This window comes from Aythya ferina, assembly GCF_964211825.1.
Source record: "Aythya ferina genome assembly, chromosome: 17".
Taxonomy (NCBI): Eukaryota; Metazoa; Chordata; class Aves; order Anseriformes; family Anatidae; genus Aythya; species Aythya ferina.
This window is the reverse complement of record NC_140316.1, coordinates 5,918,030-5,930,210: the sequence shown is the minus strand read 5'-3', so window position 1 is coordinate 5,930,210 and position 12,181 is coordinate 5,918,030. Positions and strand designations below refer to the sequence as shown.

At 41.1% G+C, this 12,181-nt stretch overlaps 1 long non-coding RNA gene across 2 annotated transcripts; it reads left to right on the top strand.

The window, feature by feature from the left end:
- Positions 1-6,764: 6,764 nt before the first annotated feature.
- On the top strand, positions 6,765-11,758 carry LOC311446256. Of its 2 annotated transcripts, XR_014698819.1 has the most exons (4): positions 6,765-7,291; positions 8,544-8,625; positions 10,589-10,691; positions 11,422-11,758. It is a non-coding gene; the product is annotated as an uncharacterized lncRNA (long non-coding RNA). The 2 variants fall into 2 exon arrangements; XR_014698820.1 differs by lacking the exon at positions 10,589-10,691 and having other exon boundaries at positions 11,422-11,460.
- The last annotated feature ends 423 nt before the right edge of the window (positions 11,759-12,181 follow it).

The window sequence follows — 12,181 nt, the reverse complement described above, 5'->3', positions numbered from 1 at the left end:
CTTCAATGTATTTATCATTTTAATCCTTCAAGTACCTGGATCCATTGCATTACCTTTGAGGGGGTTCCCTGTCATACTCACAAATGTCACTAAATCCTCCTTTCTTCCATAGGGTCTTTCTGTGAGGAGAGACCAGTGGAAACACTAGAAGGAAACAATCCTTGGGATTACAGAGCATGCTTACTTGAAAAGGTGGTGTTGCTAAAGCCATGTTAGAAAGCCTGTGTATCTTGAATTCATTGATCTGAGCTAAGTTTTCTTTCGTCCTTCTTACCAGCTACCAACAATAATAATGCAGGGTAAGTTATGGGGTAATGATCAGAAAATCCCTGTTTCAGAAGAGTTGGTGAAAACTTGTTTACTTGCATATTTGTTAAAGAAAGGGTCTGGAAGCACATAGGGTTAATTTACTACAGAGCATAGAGAAAGTTTTGAGAAGGATGGTAACTTCCAAAATATAATGATGGACTTGGAAGCTAAGCTGATCTGTGGTGGTTTCTGAAGTGCTGGTATTCATTTGCTCAAGAAAGGAAGCTGTAAAAACAGCACGACAGAGATAACAGTTAACAAAACACAAGGGCTAACAGACTTGAGAATCTGAGATAGGCAGCTTGTCTAAATGCTGTTGCGTTTATCCTAGGGAAGAAGAAAAAAAAAAAAAAGTCTAGTAAAACCAGGATGCTGTGTCAGAGGGAAGCAGGTAAGGTATTTCTTGAAATACAAAAAATAAGGATCAGGATATTTGAACATCAGACCAGATCTCAGATCTCCTGAAAATACCTTCCTTTTCATGGTTCTAAATGTTGTTGCTTTTTAAATTTTAATTTAACTTTTTAAATAAGAATGCCGGGGTGAAAATTCACTTGTAATAATTTCTAAAGAAGTAGTAAATTCTCAGGAAAGTGTAAGTTGGAGATTTGCTTGACTAGCTTTAGAAGCAGTTTCGTAACAGGTGATTTTCTTAGCTTACCAGGGAACATAAGCAACAGTTAACTGCTGCTGTTCTTTCATGGGTATGCAAAGCAACTATGGGAATCGATCATCCGGGTAGATCCACAATCCAAAGGCAGCTACAGCTATTCTTTACTGATAACACAGAGCTGAACTAAATCACTCCAGTGTGTTGTAGGCATACTTGGTACTTCCTGTAGATCTGAGGCTTGTTCCAACTGCAGTTAGGTGGTATTTGAAGAGAAAAAAAGTGAACATGACTGTTGTTTCTCCTTGCTGGTGTCCAACATCGGCTTTTCTGTCTCCTTTTGATTAGTAGAAGGTGAAAGCCAGACATTGCTGAATCTTTTTGGCTGTGCAATCTTACTTATATTTTCTTCCTCATCTAGCAAATCTCCAATACCATGTGCCCAAAATGGGGCTCAGCCAACCTTCTGCTCTGTGATGTCAGTCATCCATAGTTCTCTGAAGCTGGTGGATTTGAGCAAGAAGCAGTTAATTAGCCCATGGAAGCAAATATAAAACTTTGATTTAAAACTACATGAGGCTGGAGTTGGATGCTGTTGATAAGGTTCAGTGTGTCCAAACATACAGTTAATGACAGAAGCATTATCTGCCTCGATCGTTTGACAAGCAATAACAAATCTTCATGTCCCGTTTAACTGCCTCCTTTTAATGTATGTTTCTTTGCAGACAACGTGCAGTAAAATCTGATGCCGCTCATTTCCCAGGCTGTAGAAAGTAATGAAGTAACAGTGGTGATGAGGTAGATGTTTCTGCTTCAGCCTGAATTAGTGATTGTTGCAACACAAATGAAGACTATTTAATTCTCATAGAGCTGCTGCTCAGTTGGCCTTAGCTAGTGTTTGCTGTTTTCCTCCAGGTTCTCTAGGAAACTTTACTGAGGGTTGTTAATCAATTCTTCAAGTCTGTCAGATTGGTGTGGGACAGGCATTTCCACACACCTGGGAAACAGCGAGCAGCAGTGCTTCATCGGAGACTGGAAGAACTTTAAGAAATACGGGTTTTCTTGTAGGAATGCAGGGGATTTCAGAGGTCTGTACTCACTGGCGAGGGACAGACAGCAATTTCTACATCTAGATCAAGATCATTATTCAACTAGCACTGATACAAATTACAGGCTTTCATGTTAATCGTTTTTTTTTCTAAGAAATCAAGTGTAAGCTTGAATTTGCCATGCGGAAAGTCACTTGTAAATTGTGTAGAGACTGTAGAAGGTATTAACCACTTCTTTCAACATAGTGATAGTGCAGTTTTATATATATACAACCAATGTCTTATGGTGGACATCCCTTATATAATCTGTTTTTTCAATGTGTTAAGCTGTTCTTGAACTTTTCTGTTTTGGATATCTTACAAAATCTATTATCTTTTGCACTATAGCTAATTCCTGATGTTTTTGTTAGATGCCAATACTTTTTGATGCCAGTTAAAAAAAAAAAAAAAAATAGTGTTTTGAAGTTTGGATTTGCCACGTTCTTATGTTGTTATGTTGAGCTGTTTGGAAAGAATCTTAAGTTCTCATTAGAATGAGAAAATATTTAAATGTTTAAGTGGTGCAGCTGTTATCAAGCCTTGAGATATAAGTAGCTCTTGGAAGGAAATATTTTGAACATGCCTTGACAAATGTAAACCTGCTCACTTTATGCAAGAGTTCACCATATGCTTGAGGCATATTATAAGGCAAAAACAAGTCCTTTGCATAGCCTAAAAGAAAAATTCTAGCTATGCTGTGGTGGGCCAGAGTAGCTATAGTACAGTACTTGAGTCTGCAGTTTGGTGATGTTCTGTCTTCTCTGAAAAAGATTGCACAAACAGTAGAGAAAGACTTGCTTTCCCACGTCATGTTCTAGGCTGTAAAGTAAGCATTCCAGGAGCCAGCTTGTGACCTTCTCCTACTCGACCTGACTTTTCTGTGTAGATCTACGTCTCTCAGTCCTTGCAAGTGACAGGGAATTGCTCCTACCTCAAGGTAAGGCAGGAGGGGCTTGCTATGGAAAAAGCTGGCTGCTCCGCTGGTGCCTGAATGCTTTCAGGTTTCTTTGTTTCTGCCCCTAGAGGGCTCCCTCCTTCCTTTGGCCAAAGCAAAACCAGGGCGATAGGAAAAGATACCCGATGTTGCCTTTACCACAAGCTGTTCCTAAGAGCCCTCTGTGTGCTGTGTCATTCCTGTAATATTTTTTATCTTGCAGTTAACCACTGGAAAGCTGAGTCAGAAAAATTTATTTGCATGGTAATACCTTCTTTCCTACCCCATATCTTTTAAGAAGTTGCAATGATTCTGGCACTAATACTGTGTTTTGTTTTCTTACTGGCTAAATTTCAGCTAGTTGGTTCAGGATGGGATGCAGCTTGTCCAACAACAGAGCTCTGATAACGGCCAACAGCAGGATACTGGAGTGAGTGCAAGAAGCCTTTTACGTAGGAGGCAGGAGAGTGGTAATTCATAACGAGTGGGACTAAGATGTTACAGGTTAGAAGTAACTTTCCTTTTAGCACCTCTTAGAATAATAATAAAAATGTGAAGTCTTGTTTCTCTTCACATAAGATGTAAAATATATTTCTCTGTGTGTGTTTATCAGTGTACCCAAGAGACCTCACTTTTAGTCTAGAGCACAGCTCCTTTGCAGAATTAAATTCTGGTGTCAGTGTGGGGAAAGGAGGAAAAAAAAAAAAAAAAAAAAACAACACCAAAACCAACAATGGAACAGAAGACACTTCAAGTTTTCTGTATAATTAATTATAGTCATTTAAAAATCTTGTGCGCAGTCTTTGCTTGAAGAAGTTCTAAGTTATAATTAAGCCAAGCTGCTAACGATGGATCTAATTGTTGGGTTACAGACAGGCGCAGGTAATGCGAGTTGGGCCACTGACATCAGATATTTCACCCAATTGCTTTCTGTTGATGCAGCTAATTCCACACAACTGTTCCAGCAGCTGGAATGATTGGCATGAGGTGAAGCCTGGATGCCTGTCAAGAGTTTTCCCTGGCAGACTTAACTGGCCAAATGTCATTGGTCTTTAAAGGTACTGTGTCCTTGGTATTGGCTCTGCAAAGATATCTGGGAGAAAAGCTGCTTTAGCAATGCTCCTCTGAAGTCCCCGATATGGAAGGACTTAAAATGGGAGAATGAATTAGATGCTGAAATGGCTCTGCAAACTCTCCCTTTTTTATTGTATCAGTCATGTGAAGTCGCATGTGTTTCTGAAGAAACATGCAGTTGCGGCAAAGGTCAAGTTCAACAGTGTAGTCAGATACTGCTGTGGCATTGGTAAGTCGGCTTTTAATAATAAAAAGAAATCCTTGCCTCCATCTTTCTGTCCCATCCTTCAATGGATTTTCACCTCCAAGATATAGAGAATGTCACATCATACATGGAAAGACCTTTCTTTTACTGCAGAACTACAGCTGTGTGCCTGTATTGGTAATTGACGAGAATACTGCGTAAACATCCAATGTGGACATCCACTATTAAGGTTACATTTAATGCCTAAATACAGGGTGCTTGGAAGTTACCCGCTGAACCATTGAGACAACCTTCCTGCTATGCACTGCAGTGCATATTTATTAGGGTATTTTGGAGAAAGTGTTTCACATTCTTATTTTTCAGCTGACATTAAAACCTGTGAAAAATATTTTCATCTAAATTTATTTTCCCATTATGTTCTTTCTCACAACAATGTTTAAAAGGCTGTGGTTTTTTTGCCTTAATTGTGGCATCTCAATTTGTTTTGGTTTTGTCTGCTGTCTAAAGTAAAAGAATTATGGATCTGTATTCTTAATGTTAAACCCCTTTGTAACTGCTGGCTGTTACTTATTTAATCATTTATTTGATAGTGTTAGAAAGAAATTAGGAAATGGCTAGCTTCTGCAGGGTAAAAAAGGGAGGGTATCCAAGCAATTTAGTATCTTTTAAGTAGTTTAAGAAAAAGCTAATTAATAAATTGTAATCGAAATACTAATGCAAACCGTTCATTTCTTCCCCCTACTAATAATCACCTTTTGTAATGGGAAGATGCGTTGAAAAGGCCTGCCCTTACCCTCGGAAAACTGTCTTCTAATATTTTCTTGTTAATGAAATTTTAAGTCAATGAGCTGTTCCCAAATAGTAATAGGCCAAGCCAGGATGTGCATTAGCAGGCTAATGGCAGGCATCCTGCCTTGCTGAAGGCACTGCGGCTCACAGCAATCCTCTAGGAGTTGGCTGCACCACTTGGAGCACTTAATCCTGGCTCTGCTAAAGCACTTCTTGTCCTCCCATTGTCTCCTTTGGGAGACTGCTCCATTGACTAATAGATCTCACTGTCAGGATGTCTTTCCTCTTCTTCAGTCTTACTGATCTCAGTTCCAATGCATAGAACTGTAACTTCTTTGACTACTCTTTAATGAAATCTTAATAAAGACAAAAAGCCATCACATTTATATTCATATAAAAATGGAAACTAATCTGGTTTTCAGTCTTCACTGTAATAAAACTTGTAGAACTAACTGTTCTACAGATTTTAGTTAAATGCTGCCTGCATACGTTTCAGGCTGATGGCAGCGGGATCTGGAAATCAGCTAGCATAAATCCACTCATAAATAAAAGTACTGGGATTTGGAATCTGTCAGTGACCGATGTATGCCTGTGACATGTAGAAAAGCTGGCAGCTAATGAAATCAGAGCTGAGCTGCTCAGTACTCAAGGGAAGATTGTGAAGTTTGAACATGCTAGTTGAGATGTCACAGGGAAGCCAAGGGCTGGGGGTGTCGAACAATGACCACCGGGGTTGCATTTTGCAAGAAAAATGGTGTCAGTGTGACAGCAGCCTGCAAAGCTCTCTGGCTTGTGCAGTGTGAGCTGCTTGCAGTCATTGCTGGCTGCTGAGAGGGGCTGGTGTGCAGGAAGTAGCCGGGGAGAGGTTTTCACAAGGACCTGTTGTTTGGTTGCTCAGATTATATCAGTGTTCTGGCTATTGAGAGGGATTTGGCCTTTTTGCTTGCAGCTTTATTTATTTTTTGCCTGTTCTCAATTCTCTTTGTGAATACCAATATTCTGAGTCACCCAGAACGATTTCTGCCTTCATTAGAGATTCCTTCCAGCTCCCCTTCAACTGCCTGTAGGCTGCTGCCTGCCCCTGCCTCCCCCTGTGCACTTTGCTGCACGGATTTAGCTCTCAGTATTCCATCACTCATCTATTCGTGCAGCTCTGGCAGTTGAATACCTTCATCCATATTAAACTGGATTGTACCTTTGGTTCTTTGCACAACTTGCTTTCTCCACCTGACCCCTTCTGTACTGTCCCTGCTACTACTGATGTGTGTTTTCAAGCATTTGAGATGTGGAATATGGCCATAGTTTATCCCTGGCCTACAGCAGCTGTGCTTAGAGCCAATCAAGTGCAATGGTTAGACCAGGGACCTGGGCATCCAAACCCTGGAGTAAAACAGCATGTTTGCTTCTTTGATAAACTTTGGTGTTTAAATCGCCTACCGTATCTACACCACGCAAACAGGATTGTGTTTCTGGAAACCTAAATTAAAAGATCCAGTATAAATTAGAAGCAATTGTATAGTTCTTTAATGGATATTCCTACGTGAGTTGCTGACCTCTGTGGTACTCAAAAGCTTGAGTATAAGAAATCTACAAATCAATAAGGAAAATAACCTGGAATGGAGGATGGGTCTCATTACAGCGCTAAGTGTCGATACAGTAGATGTCTTAATGCTAGTTAATGACTGTCCCTAATGGTATTCAAACAATGTACATTTGCTTTAGCTTTTTTCAAAGTCCAGATAAGCTGCTCTGAGCTCTCTTAATGATGCGAATTATTTAACGCTCATTTGTATGCAGTATGCTCCTGCTTTGAAAGTACTTCACAGAATTCAAGCCAAATTCAGCCTTGCAGTTCCACTGAAGTCAGTGCTTGTCTGTGCATCTGCTGGTAGTTTTTGCTTGAAGAGTTAACTTCTTGTTGCGCTGATTTTATTTTATTTTTAAAGTTAGTATCTGCAAAGGGTTTTTAGTCACCCTTCTCCCCTCCCTGGTAGAGTAGCTGTAAGTACAAATGCTGTTCTGTTGATTCTCTCATCTCCCTCTTAAGCCCTGCAGAATGAGGACATGCTAAGCAGAAAATACTTTTCTGTATTCTTTCCTTTCCACTACTTTGCGCTTCCTAAGCACAGTTCTGCTGATATATGGCACTTCTAAAAAATCATCCTGCGAAGAATCTCTGCCTGCCATCAGATGTATGCAAGAAGCTGAGTTCCTGTCTGTGGCCCGTTTTTGGGTTAACACAACGTGAACTGATGGAGGCCAAGTCACATACAATTCTGCAGGTTAGTTCTGCTCAGTATAGCAACGTAAGGATGCGCTTTCTTGTGGCTGATAGCAGTATGGTGTGGGAGCCTGAGCTGATATTTTGAATAAAAGTAGCTGCTGGAAGGTGGAACAGGTATTCTTAGTTCAGACATATATTTTCGTGTTTGACATTATAACTGCAATATTCTTTTAATGTAATTTTTAACTCAGCCCCACTATGTTTTTAGCATGCACATTAAAAGAAAAAAAAAATCATCTGCAATCATATCATTCACTCCCCCTGGGTAATGGGTAGGGGTGTGATTTTGAGCTTACAGCACAGACCTACAACTCTACTGCCTGCACAGAGTAAGTAGGAGTAATGGAAAAGCATCCTTTCTAAATGTACGTGTCACTAGAATGGGCAGAGATGTTTCTTGTCAGCTGTTAAGATATTTGCTGGCAGCACAGGGATGAGTGTTGAGATGTGGGAATAATGGGTTCATTTCCAAGTTCTACAGCGGATGAATCTAGATGTCCTGCTGCTTTATTCTGTATAACGTTATCACAGTGTATGACTGCTTCCTCTCTCCCTGTCCTGTAGCACAGCTTCCAGCTCCTGGCCTGTGTTCATCTTGATCTCCACAGCATGGTTCCTTACCCCCCAGCTCCTCCCTCCTTGCTGCTTGCCCATCCCTTTTGGCCTGCATCTCTCTTCCCTCTCTCCTGCTGGGGATGGCTGTAATCCCCAGAGGAATGTGGCCCACAGGCCTCTGCAGGACCTGGGCGTGTGACTCCAGAGAGCCTGTGATGGGGAATGCAAAGCAGGAAAAAGCAATCTCGTGTCACCTGGCAGCACAGGGAGGGGAGAGCTGGGGATCTGCAGGCTGCTCAGTGTGCTTGGCTCTCCGGTTGTCTCATCAGACAGAAAAATAGAGGCTAGACTTTTCGGCTGCATGTGTTATTTCCCTATTCATTGTGTCTGGGTGATGTATTCTCTGCCTGTGGTTTTAATAAATGTCTTTCTAAGCTACTTTCTGCTTCAGTCCCCCTTGGGATAGCTCTTTCCAACTTAGCTGCATCAGTATGCTGAAGATGTTAAGTTGAACGTGTGGAACGGGAAAAAGGAGAACTTCCCATAGAGCATCTAAGGAAGCTTTAACTTTAATAATATCACTATGAAGCTGCTGTATGTTACAAACCTCACCTGAATTTTAAGTTGCACAAAGCTCTCTCAATCATATTAACTCCTCCTCCCTCTCCTTTTTTTTTTTATGTATATGTCCACAGAGCACTCAAAAGCATTTGCAAGGAGAATCCCAAACTGCTGTTAGGACGCAAACTTGTGCTGGGTTCTAATAATACCTTGCAGGTAGGATGTTGCTGTGTTTTAGAGCATCCTGAACATTTCAACAGGGATATGGGGGGGGGGGGAGAAATCATTGTTCTGTGTTTGGAAACTAAGCTTAGTTCCATGTAGTAAGCACCCATCTTAACCCTGCTAGAGCAGAACAACACCCCTTTTCTAGCAGAAACCAGAGTTGTTGTTAATTAATGTCTTGCTGAAAACTAAGTCTTTGCCATCTGTTCCGCCCCCTCACTACGAATGCCACTCTCATTATGTTGATTATGTAATTAAAAATGAAAATATATTTTGGTAGAGTGCTGCATAGGCATCTGTGCTGATTCTTCTGTTCCTATTCGCTGCCCCCTGCCCCCCAGCCCATACAAAAAGGAAAAGACAACAATTGTTTGGCTCGCCAGGAGCTTTATGCTGAAGCTGTGGCACTGGCTGCCAGACTGGTGCACGTCATGGGAGCAGCCACTTGAACCCTGCTGTGTTTGAGCTGCGAATCCTTCGGAAACCCTGGTTATTAGGTTCATGAGAAATCCGTGGCAGGAAGCTGCCCCTTAAACTGAAGCAGCTTTTAGTTCTTGTGATGGGTTAACTTGAATCCAGATCAAGAAAAGTGAAAAGAAAAGAGGCCTGGCTACTTTATAAGTGATAGCGTGACCTCTGAGATCAGCGAGGCTGCTCGTGTTACAAATATGGCCTGTGTCTATCTAAGGGTGGAGGAAGAGAAAAAGAGGAGGGGTAGCTTTCCTGTAAGTGGGTTAGAGCAATTACTGAGGTCTCTTACAGCAAATGAAGTTGTCAGTGTGAGTCACATTCCCTTTTTTTCCTCTCCCTGCCAAGTTTTAAGCAGTAACCAGACAGGGAGGAAAAAAAAAGGGAAAAGTAACAATGGAGAAAAGTTGAACTGAAACAACCCTTCATTCAGGGTATTGTTTGACATTTTAGTTCTGATTGTACATAGAGATAAAGGGTCTATAAATATCCTGTCTGCTGAAATTCCTTATCACAACATCGCCTGTCAGCTGAACAAATAGGTTAGGTTCTCCAAATACTACCTAATTACGTATGTAAATACAAAATTACTGATTATATCCCTGCACCACGTGGAGTGAAGGCCTGATCACTGGAAGGGACATTAACCTCGTCTGTTTTACGGAGAGATGCCCCAGTCTCAGGAGAGCAAGCGCCATGTACAGCTGTTGCTGCTGAATTGGTGCAAGCTCCAAGACCAGACTGAACGAAGCAACAAGATATTTATCTGGCTAACGAGACTAGATGAAAGCATATTCTGATGCTTTTGAAAGTATCTTAGCATTTAGTTCTGTTTAACAAATGGCTGGAAGCTTTTCTACTCTGCTTTAGAGCTTTTAATGAAGCATTGTGATTCCCATTGTGGTTGATTGTTTGACACTTTTATTATTACTGGTATGCATAGCGTTTTTTAATGTTTGACAGCTGGAGAAAGAAGTATTTTGTGCATTCAAACTTTTAGTACAAAGCTGCTGTTTTCCATTCTGCCTTTGTCTTTTATTCTTGCTGATGCAAATCAACGAAAGACAGAACTGATGAAATTACGTTTGTTTACTTTTTACTTGATAATAAGACACAGCCAGCCTTTTATAAAAGACAGAAATAGGGGATGTGAATGTTTCTACAGTATTTCTAGAAAGGGTTTTTTTCTTACAATATAAAGGCATTTATTTGTTTTATATGTCTTGATTTATAAGATAATGTGCACTTCCTAATGCATGTGGAATAAGAATGGAGCAATGAATGACAGTTAGCAACGGATTCCATTTGGAAAGCTCATAGCTTGTTGTTTTTCTTAATTCAACAGTATAAATGATCATAGCACATCACAAGATAAACGCACCAAGATACCTCTGTCCTTCACAGTAGGACTGCCTCTGATCATTATTGCTTATTTGTATATAGCTATACAAAAAATCCACTCCATCGGCTTTGGCTTTATACACAGGTAATTGTTATTGGGTACTGGCTTTGATACATTGGTATGATATTGGAAAGAAACAATCACCGAGAGGCAGGGCTGCAGAAATTGGATACCCATGATTGTTTTGGTGAGTAATGCGCATGTCTTGTGGATTGTGTAATACTTTTTTTTTTTTTTAAAAAAATGCTTGTTCTGAGAAAGAAGGCTTGTATTTATCTATCTGGCTTGTGAGTGTGCATGCAAGCAAAAAGGTCCAGGATTGGGAGTACATTTCTAGATGTCAGTAGCTGCAGCAGAAAGATTTTGGAAGGAGTAAAAGGCAGAAACAGGAGAGGAAGATAATGAATGGAAAGGAGGTAGCAAGAAAGGCACTATAAAACTGCTCTCATGATCACTGTTTCCTGCATTTTGGCCAGAAAGGACAAAAGGGCAGCAAATGATGGCAAAGGCAACAGAGGTGTCTGAAGGCTTTCCAGTAGTGTAGCCAAATCTCCCTGTTCTGCAGACAAAACTAGACTGACAGAGTGATATCACATGGCAGCTGAGCCAGATCTAATGAATTGCTGGTATCAAAAAGGGCAGTTCTGCTCCCAGCCTTGCTGCTTTCTTTATACAGATCTGGTGCTTGTCTGGACCTTTTGAGTTTATGCAGCTCAATAAATGGTAAGAAAATGAATTCAGCAAAAATTACTGAAGTACCAGCCCAGGAGGGAAGGAGGGTTAGACACTGTGAGAAGCAAAACTGGAACTGCAATGAGTGGGAGAAGCGTGGATGTCAGATTTTTGCTGCAGGTGTGGGGTGTTCTGGAGGATGCCTTGCTGCTACCCTACACCTAACTTCCCACTTCATCTCCTAGGTGGTGCCTCACTAAAAAGGGTATGAAATGAGCATGGACTGATCAAGAAAGATGCCTGGACAGGTGAAGGGAGGTAATCCAGCAGTGCCAGGCCACACGGCAGAGAAGGGAATGAATTGCTGCAGGACTGCAGGAGCCCAGGAGGGTGTTGTCATGGGTATGAGTAGTGGAAGAGGAATCAAGAAGGAAACAGGACGTGTTCAGAATGACTGCAGAATGCTGCTGCAACGAGCACTGAGAAAATGCTGGAATATGGGGCAATGGTCCCATCTTGCTTATCCAGCTCTCGAAGGCTTTTTCTCATGTATCCAGGTAGCAGGCCTGGAAAGGGGAGTCCTGTTTATTTCCATTATTTAGGTATACATTTCTCCAAATTGAGATTTGATAAGAGGACAGCTGCTGCATTTTTATTATTTGAGACAAGCGGCAGTAAAAGCTGTTCAGAGTTCACGATGGAAATGTATCCACATATTGGCATTTATCCAGCTGCACTTCACAAAGGTAAATGGGACGTGAGAGTGGTATGCTGCCCCCTTTTAATCCATTTTCTATAGAAGGGGGTACTTTGCTTCTCTGCGGGAAAGGCCAGCATAGCTACTGTGCTAATAAACGCTCGTTTCTCACTGCAGCATATGGGCTTCCCAGACTCATAAATCCAAGCAATTTGTAGTTGAATTACAATTAAATATCCACACACATTTCCATACCGTGATCTGGTGCACAAGGCACAGGCCTAAGTGGCTGGACATCTGCTGTCTGT